The sequence below is a fragment of the Bos taurus genome, chromosome 15 (genome assembly GCF_002263795.3).
Source record: "Bos taurus isolate L1 Dominette 01449 registration number 42190680 breed Hereford chromosome 15, ARS-UCD2.0, whole genome shotgun sequence".
Classification (NCBI taxonomy): Eukaryota; Metazoa; Chordata; class Mammalia; order Artiodactyla; family Bovidae; genus Bos; species Bos taurus.
Window position 1 is genome coordinate 23,047,434 of NC_037342.1, and position 10,729 is coordinate 23,058,162.

The 10,729-nt window shown below is 45.2% G+C and overlaps 1 long non-coding RNA gene across 2 annotated transcripts; it reads left to right on the plus strand.

Moving 5' to 3' along the window:
- Positions 1-5,993: 5,993 nt before the first annotated feature.
- LOC104974191 (uncharacterized) lies at positions 5,994-9,772 on the plus strand. Of its 2 annotated transcripts, none has more exons than XR_811428.3 (3): positions 5,994-6,272; positions 8,319-8,446; positions 8,910-9,772. It is a non-coding gene; the product is annotated as an uncharacterized lncRNA (long non-coding RNA). The 2 variants fall into 2 exon arrangements; XR_009490631.1 differs by lacking the exon at positions 5,994-6,272 and adding an exon at positions 7,617-8,039.
- The last annotated feature ends 957 nt before the right edge of the window (positions 9,773-10,729 follow it).

Consider the following 10,729-nt stretch of genomic DNA (forward strand, 5'->3'; position numbering starts at 1 on the left):
ACCAAACCAGTCAGTACATCTGATGTGCGATCCTGTCTCTATCAGGGCACCAATAGAGCAGGACACAGGGCAGATGATGGTGAGGAGTTTAGAGAGGCTAAACTCTCTTCAAGAGGATATGGGTGGGGTGGCAGAGGGGAGTCAAAAATTATCACAGAGCAACTCACAGACAAGGAGTTGGATGGCAAAGGGCATAGGAAGGGAAGATAAACTTCATTCGCCAATTCTTCTTTTGAAATAAGATGTGGTAAAGAGCTATCATGTGCCAGGCGCATGGCTAGGCATTGGAGTACATGAATGAACAAGGGTTTTCCTCCTCTGCCTACTTCACTGTCTTTTCTGGGTCTGGCCCTGGGTGGACATGCCCATCACCTTGCCCATCCTAACTGTACTAGAATGTGTGATTCAGAACTCAGAGCTGAAATGCTAGCATCTCTCTTATCTCTGGAACACAAGGGGTGTGGAAGAGGAGAGTTCCTCCAAGGAATAGTGGCCAGTCAGTGGACAAGGATAAATAGGCTAGGTTGAAGGGAGTTGTGTCTGGTCAACTGGATAGAACAATGGGATTTTGTGATGGATAGCTGTGCATTAGCTCTGAATTCTTGGGGAAAATTCAGCCTACAGCAGACCCATAATAGCATATATCATCTCTCCCCTGGGAAGGAGAAACAGTTGCAGTGGCACCTTCCTACCTATTAACCACATCTTCCATTAAGCGGGATAACTCACCATAATTGTGATTACACTTGGGAATCAATTAATGTTCACCTTAAAATAAAGTGTAGGGAGGAAAGCAATTAATGTAATAGAGCATCAAAATGACGCAAATGTTACTGACAATTATGAATCACATATTGCAGTTTTTTGGTTCTCTGCTCTTTCCTGGAGAGGTTTACTGTGGAGGAGAGGAAGCATCATCAGATCTTCTGGGTGAAGACATAAGTTCCAGCTCTCCCATCACCACCTGCTAAAAGCAAGATGCCAGTGGCTTCCAGGCCATCTTCTATCTCCACCTTCCAGCTCCACTTTTAGGCAAAGAAGCTCCAAGGATTGGAAGGAAGAGGCTCAAAGGAGGGCCAGCATTTCCCTGTTGGTTAGAAAGACTGATTTCTCTCAGACTTGGCCTTGCTTTTTCCTCAAAGACAAAGTCTGTGATCTTTCAGACACGTACTGTTTGGCTGTTTGTTTGCTGGATATCATCTGGAAGAGATTTATAATATTAAATAGATTTAATTCAACCTAAACAGAAAAATGGCATTTAAAATCCATACTGAGATTTTTAGCTTCTCGCATCTCAGGATTGCAAAATCCAAATCACTGCGTCCAGAATCACTGCAGATGGTGACTGCAGACATGAAATAAAAAGACACTTACTCCTTGGAAGAAAAGTTATGACCAACCTAGACAGCAAATTAAAAAGCAGAGACGTTACTTTGCCAACAAAGGTCCATCTAGTCAAGGCTATGGTTTTTCCAGTAGTCATGTACAGATGTGAGAGTTGGACTACCAAGAAAGCTGAGCAGCAAAGAATTAATGCTTTTGAACTGTGGTGTTGGAGAAGACTCTCGAGAGTCCCTTGGACTGCAAGGAGATCCAGCCAGTCCATCCTAAAGGAAATCAGTCCTGAATGTTCATTGGAAGGACTGATACTGAAGCTGAAACTCCAATACTTTGGCCACCTGATGTGAAGAGCTGACTCATTTGAAAAGACCCTGATGCTGGGAAAGATTGAAGGCAGGAGGACAAAGGATGACAGAGGATGAGATGGTTGGATGGCATCACTGACTCAATGGACATGAGTTCGAGTAAATTCCAGGAGTTGGTGATGGACAGGGAGGCCTGGCATGCTGCAGTCCTTGGAGTCGCAAAGAGTCGGACACGACTGAGCACCTGAACTGAGCTGAACTAATCTCAGGATTGCACCAATCCTGAGAAGGAAACAGGAAAGAAGGTTATTATTTTTAGATTTAGAAAGCAAAGTTTAAGTGAATAAATGACTTATCAAGGTTACAAGATGAATTAACAGTAGGCTGTCTTATCAGTAGGCCAGGTCTACAAAGATGGTTTTAACACTTGCTGCAATGGTTGTTCAAATTCATATTCTAGTCCCCAAAGGCTTCTGTTCTGGATGAACACTCCTTGGGAGACCTTCCAGGTGTTAGTAAAAGGTCCTGAGTTCAGTCCACTCCAGGCCCTGACTTCAACTGAAACCCAACTAATTAAAACTTAGAAAAGAAAATTTAGATTGGAAGAATTCAGATTCAGTTGGAAGATATTTGAGGGGTAATCAAACCCACACTTTCATTTTCCGGATGAGAAAAGTGAAGCCTGGGTTGGGGAGGGCGTTGTGATTTGGGTCCATTCCCAGCTTTGGACAGAAACCTCATAGCCTCAGTAGACAGAGAAGACAGGGCTTGGCTGTAACCTAGGAGGAAATGAAGCTGCAATAACAGAGAGAAATCTTTACAGATCTCAACCAAATGCTCTTTGTGGATTGCGGTGTTGATTCGAATGTTTTGGTCCCTACCAAGTCTCTTGTCCATCTTAAAGACTGATTGTGCTCATTCGCTGATTCCTTCTGTAGTTAACCTGATTCCTTTCCTAAGCTCCCTGAAAACTCCAGATCAGCAGTTCTTTGATTTGCTCTGTCCTCAGAACAACCACTCTAGGTAATCACAAGCTTCCATAAGAAGGAAGTTATGGAATCCAGGACTGGCTCCTTTTGTCTTCCTTCTTCAAGTAAGGGGCATACCCACCACCTGGGGGCTGAGAACTGAGGGCTGCCTGGACAGACTGACACACCCTCTCTGAGGACGGCTCTAGGGATCTGGGTTTCTGTTTCTTAGCTGAAGGCTTCCTCCCATCACCATAGCTACATCCCTCAACCAATCTGGCCACTGCAGCCTGCATGGGGAGCTCAGAACAGAGCAGTAAAGCTATCCACAGCCTCAGCCTTAACTAAGTCTTTGTAAGGATCCCAATGGCAGTTTTGATTCAGTAGCCAAATAAACTCCAGAATATTGATGACCCACAGGCAATGAATATTTAAACCCTTCTTTTTTCTCTTTTAATCTATGTCAAAGAGGAAAAGTTACACACAGGGATATTCCAGGGTGATTGAGCCGTAATCCTACCTAGAGGCCACCCTAAGATTTGCTGCCCTAATTAAGCATTGCTTCTCTCAAAATCAATTCCTAGCATTGTTTTCTAAGGAGCTAGTAACTTCACTTTCACTTTCACTTTTCACTTTCATGCATTGGAGAAGGAAATGGCAACCCACTCCAGTGTTCTTGCCTGGAGAATCCCAGGGACGGGGGAGCCTGGTGGGCTGCTGTCTCTGGGGTCGCACCGAGTCGGACACGACTGAAGCGACTTAGCAGCAGCAGCAGCAGCTCATCAAAGGCCTCCAAATCCACTAGATGGCAGTAGTCGGTTGATCAAATAGAGAGGGCCTGCCTAGAGAAGCCAGATACCTACAGAGCAGCCCAGCTCTAGGATTTATAATCAAGTCCAGAATATCTAAATATAAAGACGCCCTCTCCCCTCCTCCATTCCTTGAGGGTGACTCTTACTCTTTTTAATTATTATTTAAGATAACAGCTACTCTGGATGAGGCTATTTATGCAGGACTCTGGCAGAAAAGAAATAGAGGCCTGTATATATTAGCTCGGGGAGTCGTTTCTGAGGTGCCCCTTGCTGAGTCAAGATGAACTGGAGGCAGCTGTGAGCTTCTACTGCAAGAGGAAGATTGTGCCTTTGCTCCTTCTAAGCCACAGCTCTCCAGGCATTCCAATCAGGGACCTCAGCCAGACCATGAGCCCCAAACCACAGCTTACCACACAACTGTGCTGAGCTCTGAACCAAGCCCTAATATTAATTTATGAAACCACAAAGCGATTACAAAGTTGTGTTCTATTTTTCTTCTGAAAACCCCCTATTGAAGAATGAGTTTGAACCGGAACCAAGCCTACATACTTCCTAGGACTTTTAAAAAAGATTATTAAAATTTGTTTTTTATTTTACATTGGAGTACTGCCTTAGATGGTAAAGAATCTGCCAGCAGTGAGGGAGACCCAGGTTCCATCTATGGGTCGAAACGATGCCCTGGAGAAGGGAATGGCTACCCACACCAGTATTCTTGCCTGGAGAATTCCATGGGCAGAGGAGCCTGGCGGGCTATAGTCCATGGGGTCACAAAGAGTCGGACATGACTAAGCCACTAACACTTTCACTTTCATAGTTGATTAACAATGTTGTGTTAGTTTCAGGTGTAATGCAAAGTGATTCAAATATACATATATATGTATGTATTCTTTTTCAAATTCTTTTCCCATTTAGGTTATTACAGAATACTGAGCAGAATTCCCTGTGCTATACCGTAGGTCCTTTTTGGTTATCTATTTTAAATATAGCAGTGTGTACACGTCAATCCCAAACTCCCAATCTATCTCTCCCTCCCCCTATCTTACCTCCCTGGTTAAATTCATTCTCCAAGTCTGTGAGTCTGGTTCTGTTTTATAAATAAGTTCATCATTGTTGTTGTTAGTTACTAAGTTGTGTCTGACTCTGTGACCCCATGAACTGCAGCACCAGGCTTCCCTGGCCTTCACTATCTCCCAGAGTGTACTCAGACTCATGTCCATTGAGTTGCTGATGCCATCCAACCATTTCATCCTCTGTTACCTCTTTCTCCTCCTGCCCTCAGTGTTTCCCAGCATCAAGGTCTTTTCCAATGAGTCGGTTGTTCGGTTGTTCACAGCAGGTGGCCAATGCTTTAGCTTCAGCATCAGTCCTTCCAGTGAATATTCAGGGTTGATCTCCTTTAGGATGACTGGTCTGATCTCCTTGCAGTCCAAGGGACTCTCAAGAGTCTTCTCCAGCAGCACAATTTGAAAGCATCAGTTCTTCAGCCTTCTTTATGGCTTAACTCTCACATCCGTGCATGACTACTGGAAAAGACAAGTATCACATATCACTTATATGTGGAAACCAAAAAAAAAAAAATGTTACAAATGAACCTACTTATTCCCACAGCTGTTGAACTGGGATTTCAGTATGTTCTCTGACCCCGAGCTGAACAGAACCTATCTTTCACACACCCAGACTCCTGGTTGAGAGCCTTCCTTTAAGCTGAAGCTGCCTCCAACTCTGTTCTTGACCTCCATCGTGCAAAGTCTCCTATTGGGGTTTTCTGTCAGTGCCCACAAGTCAGCCTTGCATATGGAGATACCCCTAGTTCCTGCAGCAAACTCCTTATTAGGCAATTTTCTAGTTGGCCACTTCTGTAGCAGCCAGAGAGTCTGGTGGTTGGATGGGAGATTTATGCAGGACACTTGGCTAAGATATAAACAGTGGTGTAGAGAAAGGGAATCTGCTCTGTGTCAACAGTTATACGAGGCTGGGGGCCTCTAGCAAGCTGCACTAGATGTTTATCCGCTGAATCAAGCTACTACATCATCAGGCCCTGGCTGACTGGAGGGGTCCTGGCTGGAGGGCAGCAGGCTCCCTGCCAACTCTTCAGTCTTGAATCCAGGGGGGAGGTCTCTTGACTGCCTTTCTCCTCCTACTCCACCTTACTTGGGTAGAGGAGAGTTGAGAAGGGACCTCAGAATTTGATTTATTGATAAGAAGCATTTATTTCCAGCTTTCTGGGTCCATCACTCTTTTAGTGGTCATTTTATTTTATCCACACAACAACATTTTGAGGCATTTAGGGGTGGGTCCATGTTTTATGAGATCTGAAATTGGTACAACGTATAGGGAGGGGGCTTTAAGAAATAACAAATAAGCATAAAATTAGCTATGTGTGACAGTTGCTCAGTCCAGTCCAACTCTTTGTAACCTTATGGACTGTAGCCTGCCAGGCTCCTCTGCCCATGAAATCCTCCAGGCAAGAATACTGAAGTGGGTAGCTAGTCCCTTTTCCAAGCATCTTCCTGACCCAGGTGTCAAACCCACCATCTCCGGCATTGGCAGGATTCTTTACTGTCTGAGCCACCAAGGAAACCAAAATTAGCTATAAAAGGGAATATTCATTTAGTATGATGCAAAGCTCATCTCTCAAATATGAAATGACTATAGCTTTGGAAAATTCAGGTTTCTTTCTTCTGAGATCTCTTTAGGCAATTTACCAGAAATGTTTACATATGAACACTTTCTGCTGGCAACCTGGCTTCCCCCTTCTCCAGGAACAGTGTGCCCTCACTGGGGGCCTGACCAGCAGGGAACCAGAAGCTTGGCTCAGTTAGCTTCCAGATAAACTTGTTCTGCAGGTATGTGACGAGCCCTATTTCACTCTGGTGACTCTGATAGAAACAATATGTGACTCAGGCCAGGGCACAGCCCTAACATAGGGAGACTCTGAAATCTGCGATCAGAACTTTGGACTCCAAGCCTAACGTGCTTTTCTCTGCACCCTGCTGCCTCCCACATGGCTCCAGATCGGTCTGGGACTCTGATGGTTTAGCTTGAAACCCAATCAATGGCCGCTTCTCCTCTGAGGCACAAATCCCACAATCCTCTTTCCTAATCTGGAGACCAAGGAGAAGCCCTAAGGAGAGGAGGAGGTGGTCTTTTCTAAAGAGGCGGGCCATTTCAACTTATTGCAGCTCCTTTCCACAGGATGCTAGTTTCTTTCTTTCCTGTTTATTCCTGCAACCTGAGATCTGCACTTCATCTTCTGGGAGGGGCTGTGTGTGGGTAGGGTGTGTGGGTGGGACTGGGTATAGGAGGGGCTGTGTGGGAGGAGCTGTGTGTGGGAGGGGTGTGTGAGAGGGGCTGTATGTGGGAGGGGATGTCTGAGGGGTGCTGTTCTGAGGGAGGGGCTGTCTGAGGGAGGGGCTGTGTGTGGGAGGGGCTATGTGTGGGAGGGGCTGTGTGTGGGAGGGACTGTGCGGGAGTAGCTGTGTGTGGGAGGGGCTGTGTGTGGGAGGGGCTGTGTAGGAGGGGCTGTATGTGGGAGGGGATGTGTATAGGAGGGCTGTGTGGGAGGGGCTGGGGATGGGAAGGGCTGGGGATGAGAGGGCTGTGTGGGAGGGGCTGTATGTGGGAGGGGCCGTGTGTGGGAGTGGCTGTGTGTGGGAGGGGCTGGGGATGGGAGGGCTGTGTGTGGGAGGGGCTGGGGATGGGAGGGCTGTGTGGGAAGGGCTGTGTGTGGGAAGAGCTGTCTGTGGGAAGGGCTATCTGAGGGAGGGGCTGTGTGTGGTAGGAGCTGTCTGTGGGAGGAGCTGTTGAGGGTGAGGTCTCAGAGAGGGGCTGTGGGGGGAAGGTAGGGACTGTGTGTGGGAAGGACTTTTGAGGGTCCCTGCCTCAATAGTGTCTGCCTCTGAGAGAGGGGTCCCTTGGTAGCTCTGTTTGCCTTTGTTGTGGCCTTCTTCCAGGCTCTCCTCTTGAAGATTTCCTCTGTCTCTCACCTCTGAGTGCCCTTCTTCTGAACCCTGTCTTCTTACTCCCGCCTCCCTCTCATAAAATCTTTCTTTCTGTGCAAGGATCTATTGTTAGTCATTTGTGTCTTAGGGTAGAATTTAAGTCATTTGGCTTCTTCCTCGGGGATGAATTGTAAGTCTCCATAAAGGAACAAAAGCTCTAACCCTTCAAAGCAATGGGGGGGGCAGGGGGTGTAGTCCGGGAGGTAATCTGAGTTGGTGGAGGAGGTGGAGAGATTTCCCAGATATTTGAGGCAGCTTTTGTTATTTTTCTTTTTAGTTTGTAACAAAAAGAAAACAGATTTAAAACGTATTGACCATCTACTTGTGTGTCAAGCCCTGTGCTTGTTGCTCTCAAAAATGTTTTTATTTAATCCTTGTACCACCTCTGTGGGGTAGGTATTATGATAGCCATTTCAACGATGACTAAGCTGAATGTGGCCACTGTACAGGGTCACACAGAGGCAGAAGAAACTGCTTTTGGTACATATCTACTGTGTGCCTGGCTGTGCTGTGCCTTCTCACAATTGTCTCATTTATTCTTACAGTACTTCCCAGTATATAGCTTGACCTCCATTTTTCAAAAATAAGAAAACTGAGGCTCAGAACTGTCAGGTGAGATCCCACTCATGTAGGAGATTACCTTGTTGCAATGATAGCTTCTAAGTACTCTATAGGGTAAGTTATTTCAGAGGATTCATAACAGAAAGGCTCGTGGACAAAAGGAAGGTGCTCAAAACACACTGTTTCCTTAAATGTATTTAAAACACAAATTGAGAACCAAGGGAAGAGGGCTGGAGTGGACTAACCCACTTAGGATCAAGTCAGACAGGTGAGAGGACCATACTCCCTAAATCCTGTATGTCTCCAATGCATGTATGTCCCCTCTTTCAGCTGTATCTGCCTTCCCGGCCGATAGGATGGGAATTAAGATATGAGCAAGAAGGCCGAGTACACAGAAGGTCCCCTGGGCCAAAGCATGCATTTGCTCTCTGATAAGAGGATCACAAGGGCAAGAACAGGTATGTTTGGCCACAGCTATAGCTTGCCAATTATAGCTTGCATTTCTTGCTCTGAGCACATGGGGCCAAAATGTGACCATATGGATGTCAACCAATGCCTTGCTGATTTAGGCATGACCAAGCTGCCAACCCAGAGGGGGTATATCATAATGTATTCTTTCTTCCACTTTCTAGCTATAAGAAACACACTCACTTGGTTCATCATACATTCCATTTATTCTGTATATCTGTAGCATGTGTTACAAGTTGCTAACTTATTATCTATATTCACCATGTCTTATGAATTCTGCATATGTCTCACAAGCTACTTACTTACTCATCATCTATACTTCACACATCATATGTGTTTTGCCTGTATCTCGTAAGCAACTTGCTTTCTATCTAGGCTAGTTTTAGTTATCTATTGTTGTGCAGCAAATTATCCTAAAACATCTTTCTTTCTTTCTTTTTTAATCCCTCACAGTTTGTGTGGGTCAGGACTTTGGAAGCAGCTTTTCTGGATGGTTCTGGTTCCAGGTGTCTCATGAGGTTGCAATCAAAATGTCAGCTGGGGATGCAAGCATCTAAAAATTTAACTGAGATGGAGGATCCATCCACGTCAAGATGCAGTCGACATTGCTGGCAAGTCGGTGCTGGCTGATAGCAGGAGCCCCCAGTCTATTACCCCGTGAACTTCTCCACTGAGACGCTGGAGTAACATCATGATGTTGCAGCTGTCTTCACCCAGAACAAGTATAACCCAAGAAAGAAAATGTCTTTTGTGACCTAGTTTTGGAAGTCATGCACCTTCCACCATTTCTGCAACATTCTATTGGTTATACAGGATAGCCCAGCCCAGCATGGGAGGGGACTTAGCAAGGGCCATGGAGCCAGGATCGTTGGGGCCATGTTTGGGGGTTGTCTTCCTCAGTGAAATATTTATGAATTTCATACATCCAATCATTTGCATCATCGTTGAGGCTTACTACGCAATAGGAGCACTAAGAATAAGGTTCACAGCGCCACCTTGCGGGAACTTAGTAGGAGCTCTGGGTCAACACAGAACAAGAGAAGGTGTGCTAGGCTCTACCGTGATCTCTTTTCAGGGGCTGCAGCTTGCCGAAACTGCCTTCATCCCCCAGGCTTGGGAAATATAACTGAACAGAATCTAAAAGAGATCTTTTAAACTCAAGACTTGAGACATTATAGTTCTTCTTGCATCCAGGCAAGCACCAACCCCGTAAATCCTGACTACCCATGATGATGTTTTCTCACCACTTTTGCTTATGATGTTATCCTGTGTGTTTGTTTTGTTCCCATTTATGGTATTAAATTTGCTTCTAATGAGTGACATATCTTTTTGTGGGACATGAGGAAAGATCATTATTGATTTATGCCTGATTTGTTCCAGAGCTGCTGATGGTAGCTTTTGTCAAAAAAAAAAAAAAGGCAAACACAACTGTTTAGCCCATACTGGTACAGATGCTCTATGGCGAGACACACAGAAAGGTTGTAGTCAAGTTGTGCTTGGCTTTGCTAAGGTCTTTCAGGATTTCTTCTAACTGGTTAAGAAAATATAACTATCTTATATATTATCTTAAAAGTATCCTATGGTTGTTCCAGGCTATCTCATGTTAGTGCATAGCATTTCTTCATGTCTTGGCTACCAGGCCTCTTCCCTTGGATTGAGGAGTCCTCAGTATCACTAGATTGGGATATGCAGAAAATCAGATTTTCAGTTATTCGCTACTTTTGACTCTTACTTCCCCCACAAAATTTAATGGAATGAGCCTCTTCAGACCAAGTTCATTTGAAGTCTTACCATTATCACCCTTCAGTTCCTAGCATGTTTAGTTAAAAAGTGCAGTCGCTTTTGGAACTTCATGGTTTTCTGGAGATAGTTAATTGATAATGCTTTGTCTGCCTGTCTTTGTTCCCTGATAACATCACTATGAATGGACAAATCACAGCTGTCAACTCCAGGTATATGTGGCCACTGATCTAGCCAGAACTGTCTATTCCTTTCCCCTCCAACCACTATTTGGGGATCTCAGCAGTACAGGTTCACTGTTCATCCCTCTGTCACCAAATGGTGTGACAAGACCATTTTCCTCCTCCCACCCTGTCCCAGGAATTGTCCTGAGATAACATATTGATGTGTCCTCATTCAGGGATCATTTGCTGATCACCAGGAGCTCATCTTCCATGTGACAGAGAGATGGCTTCTCAGGGAATGGCTTCACAGTCAAAGTCCAGGGTCCCAACTACACTCTCTGGACCCTGAATTGTCAGGACCATAGGCTA